The sequence below is a fragment of the Dipteris shenzhenensis genome, chromosome 14 (assembly GCF_047967505.1).
Source record: "Dipteris shenzhenensis isolate YYH24624 ecotype China chromosome 14, Dip_SZ_1.0, whole genome shotgun sequence".
Classification (NCBI taxonomy): Eukaryota; Viridiplantae; Streptophyta; class Polypodiopsida; order Gleicheniales; family Dipteridaceae; genus Dipteris; species Dipteris shenzhenensis.
Window position 1 is genome coordinate 33,632,522 of NC_141609.1, and position 11,350 is coordinate 33,643,871.

The 11,350-nt window shown below is 48.3% G+C and overlaps 1 pseudogene; it reads right to left on the bottom strand.

Annotated features, from left to right (window-relative positions):
- The window catches only part of LOC147894508 (protein HEAT STRESS TOLERANT DWD 1-like), a 26,207-nt pseudogene extending 18,016 nt beyond the window's left edge, over window positions 1–8,191 (bottom strand).
- Window positions 8,192–11,350: the final 3,159 nt, after the last annotated feature.

An 11,350-nucleotide genomic window follows, 5' to 3' on the forward strand; every position in this document is an offset into this window, starting at 1 on the left:
CAGCCACGTCAGGAGGAGCAGAGGCAGCCGGAGTCCGGTCCAGAGTTAGCTGGCGGTTCGACTGAGGTCAGAAGGAAAAGAGGGAAGAATAAGAAGATTTCTGAAAAAGGCAAGGAGGCAGAGGTTACCCAACCTGCAGCAGCACCTCAGAGACCTGACAAGCAGCCGTCCCAGGGTCCTGGGAGAGCTTCTTCTTCGACGGTAGCCCGCCCTCCACATCCTCAGATCCCCTCTCTCCCGCTCCCCAGCCCCCTTCCACTCTGTCCGAGCCCCTTCCCTAGTCACACCCCCCTCCTCCCCACCCGCAGCTTCAGCCCCCGCCTCTTCCTCTTCAGTCTCCTCCTCTTCCTTTTCAGCCCCAGTCCCAGGTGCAGCCCCATCCCCCCCCCCGCCTCTCTCAGCTTTCCTGCAATGTCAGCTGTTCCGATGGTTCCTCAACCGCGGGCAGCGCCCACTCCCCCTCCTCCTCCCCCCCGCTAGTCGCCTCCGTGGAGTCTGAGTTGCCTACCCCCCAGCCACCCCCCCCTTCCCCTCCACAGGCAGGACACCCTGATTCTACACCACCACTGGAGCAGTCTTCCCTGTCCACTAGCCCCTCAGTTGCAGACTCTGGTGGGCCTCAGCTTCAGGAGAGAGAGCTTCCTCGCGACTTTTACAGATCTGGCCCATGGGACTACTTGGATGTGGCCGACCTTGGGACCTTCCCTGCTTGTCTCGACATCAGTATATTCCTGCTCCGCAAAGGAGCGGATGGGAAGATCGCAGCCTTGGCCCCGAGGGATGGCCCTAGCTTTGCTTTCACATTCCTCAGCGACGGCACAGAGACTTGGACAGACAACTCGGTCTGGGAGGCTCTCAGAGAGTAAACACACGCTCAGGTTTGCTCCTGGATAGGCCCGTCCGGTGGACAACTTCTCAAGACTCAGTGGTCCGAGGGTGACGTGCGCCTGCAGTGGCACTGCGCCGCCAAACGCTTCAGATTGATTGTGATCCTCAGGCCCCCTCCGTCGTGGCCCCTCCCCCAGGATATCAGAGCCTGGACCCCTCAGAAACTCCGAGCCTTCTACGGGATGACTACTTCAGGGATCTCGAGTTGGCTCGAGAAAGCCTTCGTTCATGGCACCAAAGGCCTCTCGCCTTTGCTGAAGGTGCTGAAGAACGGGCAGGACGACCCCGCCTCCCCCTCCAAACCTTCTCATAAGCGTCAGCGCCTCCACTCCGAAATGACAGCTTCTTCATCGACATCTGCTGCGAGCAGACAGTTGTTTGCAGCCTACCAGTCCTCACCATGAGCCTACATCTTGTCTCCTGGAATGTGAACGGGTTTCATTCTTCTGGCACCCGTGGTCCTAGGAAGCTCATTTTGAGACAGAACTTCAGCCAGCAGTGATTGGTCGCTTGGATATACTTCTGCTCCAGGAGCACAAGCTTTCTGTGGCTCACTCCCGTAGCTGTGGGAAGATTCTCCCTAGACACTCACACCTATTGGGAGCCCTCGATTGGCGCACAGGGTAGGAGTGGCGGTGTCTGTACTTCTGTGTGCGAGCAGTTAGCCCAGGGAGTTTTTGGTCATGGCACGTTGATCCCAGGCCATGCCCTTTGGGTAGGCCTAGAGCTAAAGGGTTCCAGAATAGGAATCCTCAACATCTATGCTCCCACAGACCTCCAATGCAAAGCCACCTTCTGGAGGACACTCACACGGATTCTCCCAGACATGGATTCCTGGATTGTTGGAGGTGACTTCAACAATCTGGAGACCTTGGAGGACCAGCAGGGCAGAGGACCAGAGTTTACTATTATGTCTCAGGCAGAGCAGTCCGCTTGGGATTCCTTTATCTTCGCGACAGGAGGTAAGGACAGCTAGAGAGACCCGTCCTTCCGTCGTTGGCACGGGAGCTTGGACTTCTCGTGGGGCTTCCGCAGGGAAGGAGGCAGACTCCTGGAGAGACTGGATAGATTTTATGTCAGTGATTGGGCCATCAGCAGAGGCGGTCAGGCGGGTATAGTACCAGGGACGACACTTTCCGACCACGCGCCTGTGCTCTTATCATTAGACTCGGCAGTTCAGTCCCTTCCTCCCCGTTCGTGCCGGATTCCCGACTCCATATTCTTGAGGGAGGACGTGCGCAGCAGTATCGGTAGCCTATAGGACAAAGATTGGGGCGAGTGCGTGGATCTCGTTGATTCGGTGGCGCAGGCTTTGCAGGAGTCCAGTCAGATTTGCCAGCTCGCAGCCCTTCAGGTTCGACAGGAGTGGTGGGGCAGAGAGAGAGCTCTTCGTAGGGACCTCGCTTCCATTCAGCGACTCCAGCAGGCAGCCCCGGGCTCGGAGGAGCTTCGGATCCAGGCCCTTCGAGCCAGAGCCCTTCTTGAGGAGACTCTCCAGCGCCGTTCAGAGTTTTCCTATCATGCCTCTCTCTCTTTCTGGGCTCGGAAGGGCAACCGGATGTGCAGGGAGTTCTTCAGGACACATGGCCAGAGAGCAGCAGGTGATCAGCTACGGAGTCTTAGGACAGCAGAGGGGCACATCGTTACTGATCCGGGTGAGGTCTTGGGGCTGGCTACCGACTTCTACAGGACTCTTTTCCAGCAGGAGCAGCTTGCCCCTCGCAATCGACGCTCCCGCGAGGAGGTGTGGAGGCACATTCCATCCCTGGTCCAGCCCAGCATGCAGGCGACGTTGTTGGCACCGTTCACCACGGACGAGATGTTGGAGGCCTTGATGGCCATCGACGGGCAGAAATGCCCTGGCGAGGATGGGCTGTCTCGAGCTTTCTTCACCTCCTTCTGGGATCAGATCCATCAGCCCCTCCTAGCAGCCCTCCAGAGGATTTTCAGCAGCGGATATATGCCAGAGAGCCTCCTCGGGACTGATTTGCCTCATCCCGAAGGGAGGAGATCGACAGGAGATCCGTCAGTGGCGCCCGATCACCCTCCTCACCACTGCCTACAAAATCCTTGCCAAGATGATCAGCGCCCGAGTTCGGCCTCTACTTCCAGACCCTCATTCATGACACTCAGACAGGCTTTGTCCAGGATCGCAGTATCTTGGATAATGTCTTCACCTTCTCAGAGGCAGCGGAGTGGGCTCAGCACAGTGGGTCACATTTAGCCATCCTACTTCTCGACTTTGAGAAGGCCTACGATCGAGTGGACTGGTCCTTCCTGGAGGGTACTTTGGAGCGACTAGGTTTCCCAACAGAATGGATTCAGGGTATTTCAGCGTTATACAGGACAGCCTCTAACAGGGTCATCATCGGCGGCAGGATGGGGGAGCGATTTCGTTTGAAGAGATCAGTGCGTCAGGGTTGCCCCCTTGCTCCTTACCTGTTTCTCTTCTTCGCCGAGGCTATGACATACTACCTTCGGGCGAGGTCGACCGGGATCCGGGGTCTTCGCCTTCCCATCAGGGAGGACTCGGAGTATGCAGATGACACAGCACTGTATGTCCAGGATGATGAGATGATGCTGGAGAGGGTGAGGATGGCCCTAGAGGTCTTCTGTTCGGCAACCGGTGCGAAAATCAACTGGAACAAATCAGTTGGTTTTCTCACAAACCCCAAAGCGTGCTCACAGTAAGGGAGGTTTTTGGGTTTCAGGTGGATCCCGCGGGGACAGACAGCTAGATATCTCGGCTTTCAGGTCGGCCTGGATATCACGCCAGTTCAACAGTTTCTCCCGGTGCTAGATTCCATTCGACGGAAGCTGGCTTTCTGGAGCACTGCTAAGCTCTCTCTTGCAGGTCGTGCTCTGGTAGTCAACCAGGTCCTCCTAGCCACGGCTTGGTATGTCGCTTCCTGTTGGTGTTTCTCGAGATCCAGCGTGGCACAGCTTAGGAGGTTGGTTCGGAACTTCCTATGGTCCGGGGGGGACGGTCTCAGAGATACCAGAGCTAGGGTTGCCTGGCAAACAGTCATTCTTCCGCAGGCTGAGGGTGGCCTGGGGGTCATCGATCCAGAGCTTCAGAGTCAGGCCCTGCTGGGCAAGTTAGTTATCCGCGGTTTGACCCCGGGGGGGCAAACGTGGAAGATGTTACTTCAGCAGGGGGTCGGTTCTTGTGTCCCGCGCCAAGGTGGAGAGTGGCTACCGTCCCTCAGGTGGATCTTCACTTCCGCCCCACTCACTCAGCCCCGCTCCCCACTCGTTCGTAGCCTCCTCATGGTTTGGAGGCGGCTCCGCCTCAGTCTCATACAGTCCCCTCCTAGCTGTTAGGAGGAGATCAATCGCCAGCCGCTCATCTGGAACGGTCAGGTCAGAGATGCCGAGGGCCTTCAGCTGGGGGAGAGATCACACATTAGGTGGGACGGCTGGATGCGGGGGCCAGTCCGGTCCCTTCGAGTTTGGAGGGACACGTACAGACACTTGGAGACCGCTGATCTAGCAGCCGCAGCTGGAGGTGCCCGTGGAGCTCAGGCGAGACGTACGGAGATAGACGAAGCGATTCCAGATGATTGGTTGGTTCCACCCGAGATTCAGATCCTCATGCCTGGTGATGACCGTTGGCTGGGACAGTTCACCCCCCGTGGCATCCCACTGGTGGTTGCAGGTCGGATGGACGACACCTCTGTTTCCTTCTCCGCGGTTATGGGGGACGGCCGACTCAGGAGAGAGGATGTGCTCATCGACCCCCTACTCCCATGGCAGAGGGTTCGGGTCGTAGGCCTCGTGGGGAAGGTTTGGCGGACCAATCCCAGTATAGAGCAGGATCAGCTGCAGTTATGGCGACTCTGGCTCTAGGAGGGGCGGGCCTTGTCAGAGCTTGATTGGGACCCAGGAGAGTGGCGTTGGCCAGAGATTGTGACAGGTCAGGGGCCGACCTCCTTCTTTGCCTACAGCACGACATTGGGCAGGCGAGTTCTCGGGAGGATGTAGAGCCGCCCTCCCACCCAGCGGCCCAGTTGGTATGCTCAGGGTATCTCCAGGTTATTTTTGCAGGCCTTCTGGAAGGCCTTGTGGGAGAGCTGGCGGCCGCGGAAGATCTCCTACTTCCTTTGGCTTCTCGCCCACAAAGGTCTTCCAGTGGGGAGCTGGTTGCGGCAGATAGGTCAGGATGGACGTTGTCAGATCTGTCATGAGGACGAGGAGTCACCAAAACACTGCCTATGGAGCTGCACTCGCGCCCAGGAAGTGTGGAGGTGGACCTTCAGGATCCTTACTCGCGCAGCACTGGAGTTAGGTTTGATCACTTGGGGCGCGTTCTGCTGGTGCAGCACCGCACCTGGTTTTCATCACTTGTTCGAGGCATGTCCGCAGGACCCCACGTTCCTTATCACACAGGGGACGTGGGGGCCGCTCGAGAGCATTCCGCCGCACCTGGCAAAGGCTGGCACAGGATCTCAAGAGAGGCAGCCAGTCTGGGAGATTATTAGCAGCATCGCAGGAGGGCACATTTGGACCTCGCGCTACGCGCAGATCCTCCGTGACACCTCCCTTTCGACTGCCCAGATCATGACTGACATCTGGAGTGAGATTATACACACCCTCAGAGGCCAGTGGAACCAGATACAGGGAGACTCCCAGGCTGGCCGGGAGAAGCGGAGCCGCTTCCTCCGTGTTTGGGACACACAAGGCCTCTTCTTCGAGCATACTTCACAGGGCCTTCAGTGGCGCTACTCACCACCTCTCTGGCTGTTCATTCACTCTCGCCTGATCCCTCCGTGAGAGAGAGCTTTACTTTTTTGTTACCTTTTCGGCTGCGTCCGATTTGTGAACGCAGCCCGTCAGTTGCAAAGCTGACCTCTTGTATCTTGTTTTTGAAGTAATATAATTAGCACTATTTTTTCGGCCAAAAAATATATATATATATATACACATACGTACGTGTGTGTGTGTGTGTATATATATATATATATGTGTATATATATATATACATATATATATACACATACGTATATGTATATATATATATATACATATATATATAGATATATACATATACATATATATATATAGATATATACATATACATATATAGATATATACATATACATATACATATATAGATATATACATATACATAGGAATAACAAAATGACCTTTGGTTTGTATAGGACAAAGCAGTACGGTGCCCCATAAAAAACTTCATTTGCAGGGCAAAAAGGCCAGACAGGATAACTAGTTTAAAGCATAGGATTAACAAATACAAAAACAAGAATGATGGACGATGTTGTTTTATTTCACATCAAAGTAGAGTAAGTGAAATGTCCAAAACATCATCCTGACACATCAAAACAAATTTCAACTTCGTTGCAACGTTGACACACGTTTTCTATTGGAAGTTGCATGCACAAACCCATACTTAGCTATCTCCCCAAAAAAACGCATCCAGACTACCACTCTTTAATAAAATCCGAGGTTTCTCCTCCTTCATTGCACCCTTTGGTTCAAAATTCAACAGAGACATTTAATAAATTGTAATGCAAAAGCTCAGCACTAGATGGCTGATGGACACAACTTGCAAAAATTCCTCTGTTGCTGGAGGAAAGATCTTATGCACACCTGAAAGAAGCCTGCCTGGACTAACAGAACTCCAATCCAGAGCAAAACCCTCGTCTTTGTGGCCTGTACAGATCTGAAGTGGGGCTTGCCTGATGATATTACCAAATCCAGTGCTTACAAGAGGATCCGCAGTTGATAAGGAGCGCAGATGTGCACTCATGTCCCAAACCTGATATGACAAAAGCCAAAGCAGACATTTCAAAATCTTTCACTGCATAAGCAGATACTGTTTCTCAGCCCTAATATGACAGGTTAGTGAGAACCTGGACATGGCCAGTATCAGCCCATGTTGCTACAATGTAGGGCTGCTGCTGCATTGACCGCACGCGATTCACGCCACCATGATGAGCAATCATGCGCACCTAGAATTGAAAAGAGCTGATAGTAAAAACTAGTTACACATTTTAATTATACTTATTACATTCAGGCTTTGAATAACTTTCACTTTGACTTCCATGCATGCATTTCTTCATAGATTCACCTGCAAATTTGATTTGCTGGTGCTTGGCAACGCTCCCCCCTCATCATCTTCGTCACTGCTGCTCTCACTGTCACTCTCGCTGCCAGGATCAGCTGGGACTTGCTTACGCCTACTACCACTAATGTTTGATAGCCTTGCTACAGCTAGGGCATTGTTTGCTGCAACGTCTGCCTGTCATGAAACCCTTCAATTCGAAATGAGGCCAAGAAGTTGAGAAAAGAGTAAAAAAGAGTGCAAGTTATTAGCATGTATACGGTACTTCAACACCAAATTTCAGTACCTGTGTCCCTGCTACACAAAACATAGTATGAGGAAATTCACTCCGCACTAGTCCAAGTGCATCCCGCACTATATCAAAACTGTTTTTAACCCCCAAAAAAGTGTACAGTCAAAATTAAGAATTGGGAACAAAAGTCTCGGATCGGCCATGGGTGGTACAAAACGCAGCAAAAGATATTCTCAAAAGGTAGACAGAAAATTGATTTGGACAAGGAAAAACGACCTTAAGCAAGGCCAACCAAGATTGAAGGCATGTAGGCAGTCGTAAGCTGTTGGATCAAACTGGAGCACTTCATCCTCTTCCAATTCATCCACACCCGGTTGCCAGACCTGGTAAATATATCGCACCCGCTGCTTTTTAGGACTGAATCTGAGTCTGAGCTTTCAAACGATACTAACACCGCTTCTCCATCGCAAACGAAATGCTAAGTTGGACAATCTCCAATGCGTATCTTGATGACCAACTAAAGAGCAATCTAGGACCTTATTAAATCGTCCCAACTTGTCTACCAAATACAATGATATTTCTGAGTCAATTAGCTTCATGCACATGAAGACAGCATCAAAGTCAACAAGGCAATTACCTTCATTGGTTGCTGTCCAGCGGCCGAACTCCCTGCTTCCTGCTTTCTGGAGGCCTGAATGGATTAAAATGTCATGTGAGCTGGAAAGCATCGAATTCTCTCTCTCTCTCTCTCTCTCTCTCTCTCTCTCTCTCAGAGCTAGAAAACGCTACGAAGATATGCATTGATCCTGTATTGGGGATCAAAGCAAATGGGCAGTCAGACACAGACCTTTGCTTTCTTGGGTCCCTTCTTCTTCTTGGGATTGCGAGCCATGGTGAGACGCGCAGCAGAAGCAAGGGTTTTTGTGAGGGTTAAAGGTAGAGGCTTTTAGTATTGCATTATAGTGGTCCCCATTCTGTGCTTATATACAGAGGCCTTAATTCCATATCACTTGTGAATTTGCAATTGACTTAAACTAATCTTAAAGGTCCTAATGTATTCTTGTATTCTTTTTGGCCTGCCCGAGGAGCGAAGGCTTTAGTAAAGGTGTTGAGGAGGGAAGGCTTTAGTAAAGGTGTTTTGTTTAAGAAAGGGAAAATGATGTGGATTTTTTGCTATTTTGGTCCCCATTTTTTTCTCCCCCTTTCTCTCTCTCCCCTTTTTTTCTCCCCCTTTCTCTCTCTACCTCCTTTCTCTCTCTCCCCATTTTTTTCTCCCTCTCTAAGCTTCCAGGGTAGGCCTTTTGAATTTTTATATAAGCTAGGGGCACACCACAAACTTGTCTTTTTAGGTACCCCTCTAAAGCGAACTTCCCAAGTGATTTTAACCTTACAAAAATAGAATTTTCTCCCCTTGTCTCTCCCTCCACTAAGTCCCGCCTCGCCCCTTGTCTCCCTCTCCTCTCCCTTCTTGCCCGCGTCTCCCTCTTTTTGAGAGATGTAAGCATGAAAACGTATTTTTTGTTTTGGATTGTATTAGATTGTATGGAGGAGAAGACTGGTTGTTGATTAATGACTATATCCTTTCTCTTTAATAGGTCCATGTTGACAATTTGGTCGGTTGCAATCTAGACTGAGGGATTTTCTTTGGAATCCTCAATGATCTCTATCATTGAGTGGAGATAAGATTAGGGTCTAGTAGTTAGCTTGATATGGTTGACACTTCCTTTTGGATTTTGACAAATGGTCTAGATCTTTTATAGGGGCCAGTTTCAATTGCTAGCATATGGTTTGAGTTTGTTAGGTCTTTTGTATCTCACTGTTTTGTTCTGCATGATATAACTTAAGTCTCTTTTTTAAATCCTACTCTTAATTGTAGTTGTTGTCTAAGCTATGCCAGTTGTTGGTGCCAAGCATCATGGAATTCATTCACTAGTTGTATTTGCTATTGGAAAACATCCTTAAATTGTTCCGGATTTTGCTTTTGATCCTACTCCTACTATAGTTGTTTTTTGAGCTACACTAATTGTTGTTGCCAAGCATTTTGGAGCTCATTCGCTAGCTATATAGTTCATGAAAAATATCCTCGAATTATTCTACATCTGTGGTGGGTTTGTCCTTTTGGTTCTCCTTTCCTAAATGTGTTGAGAGCAAGATTTTGATAATAGAGTGCTTTTGATTGTTCTACTTTGTATTTGCCCTTTTGGAATACTTTGGGTGTATAGTAAAGACGCAATTTCTCTATCATGGTAAGCATGCATATTGGAAACTCATTAGATAGAATATGTTCTACATCATGTTGATGCAGAAGCATTGTACTTAGAGAGTTTGGGTGGCAAAGATGTTCTTGAGTGCCACATCTTGGTTTTGTCCTCTAAGAAAGATGTGTCAAAATCTTTTGGTTCTATCCTTTGGACTACATCCCCTTTGTGCATCCTACTTTTGTTAGGGTTTGGTTTAGGGTTGTCAGCTAGCTGTACATCATTGGATCTTCTTTAGCCCCTTTCTTCTTTCTTGTTGACCTTGCTTTTTGGGTGGCATATTATTGATAGTTGACTCTTTTGAACATATTAGAAGAAGATCCTCTATACTTTTGTGGTTTTGCTTTCTTGTTGACCTTGCTTTTTGGGCACATATTATTGATAGTTGATTCTTTTGAACATATTAGAAGAAGATCCTCTATACTATTTATTGCATATGATGATTCTATAGCCTTTGCCCTATGCTTGTCAGTGGATTTACAATTGGCTCCACTTGTGGCCGCTTTGGGTTTAGAAACTTGCCTTTCCAATTTTGCCTCCATCATTCTTCCATCACGTCATTTGATTCTTCCAGTCATTAGTACAACATCACGTATCTCTATTTTACTGGTTGTACAATAGAGTATTGTCAAAGCAATTTTGTGTGGGTGACATCTTATGGTTGAGATCCAACATTGTTTTATTAGTTATTGCAAATTGTAGTGTAAGCAATTCAAAGCATGGGCCATGAATTTTGTGCCTCTCCACATCTATTTAGAGGTACCAGTCAAATGGTTTTTTCTATGAGAGCTCGTGCTGAGGTGTCTCCTAACCATCCTCTTCTTCCACAAAGCAATGAGTTATTTGAGATTACCCCTACCTGAGAACATGAGTATGTATGCAAGTGGATCATGTCTAGTGCCAAGTACTTGTGGGATTGACTCCAACTAGTCCATTGTATTGCTGCTATACACGTCTATGTATTGGAGATAGTCCTCTAGGATTCGATCCCATATGGGTTCCATCGTGATCTTTCACAATATTGACCCTTGTTGGTTTGTTTAGGGTGAATTGTCAAAATTCTTGAAGTGTCAATTGAATGGGCAATTAAATTGCATGTGTTACTTGAATAGATGTCATTTTTCACAAAATCTATAATGGAACTTTAAATGAGATGCTGGTACTTACTGAAAGATTTCATGAGCTTGTGTTGCTTTGTTGTTTAAGTTCCCCCACAGATGATGTCCTTGTTCAAGAGGACCCCTTTGAGTACATCTTTGACTAAATTGCCCAAATTCTTTAAAATTTTAGTAAAAAATCTGTTGTTTGATTTGTTGAACATGTTAGTGAAAATGCATCTAAATTTTGATATTGTAAGATGAAGTTATAATGATTTCACCCTCATAAAGTGCCTAAAATTGGTGCAATGATTGGCCTTGGAAATGATGTCCAAAATTGGGTCAAATGTGTTGGAAATTCGTGCAAAACATGATGTTTCATGTATTTAAGCTAGGCTTTAATTGGATCCAATTTGGGCTTCATCTAATAAAGTTATGACTAATCAAAGCTAGGGTCTTTTGATAGTCATTGGCCTTTAAGGTTAAGTGTGAACATACCTTAGTAATAGTTTAGTGTCTTAGTCTAATTAATCAAGGTTAGGTCTAGCCATAGCTAGAATGCTTTAACCAAAGGTTAGTTCAAACCTTACCTTAGTTAGTCTATATTTTCCACATGTTAAGAGGAGAGTCTCTCTCTCTCTCTCTCTCTCTCTCTCTTTCTCTCTCTCTGTGCCATCGTCTACCCTTAGTCTCTACATGTTTGTGATTGGATAACGTGTGTGAGGTGTTGTGTTTAAGTTCTATGAGTGCAACATCCTTTGGTTGTGTGTTGCATGGGTGGGTGTGTGTG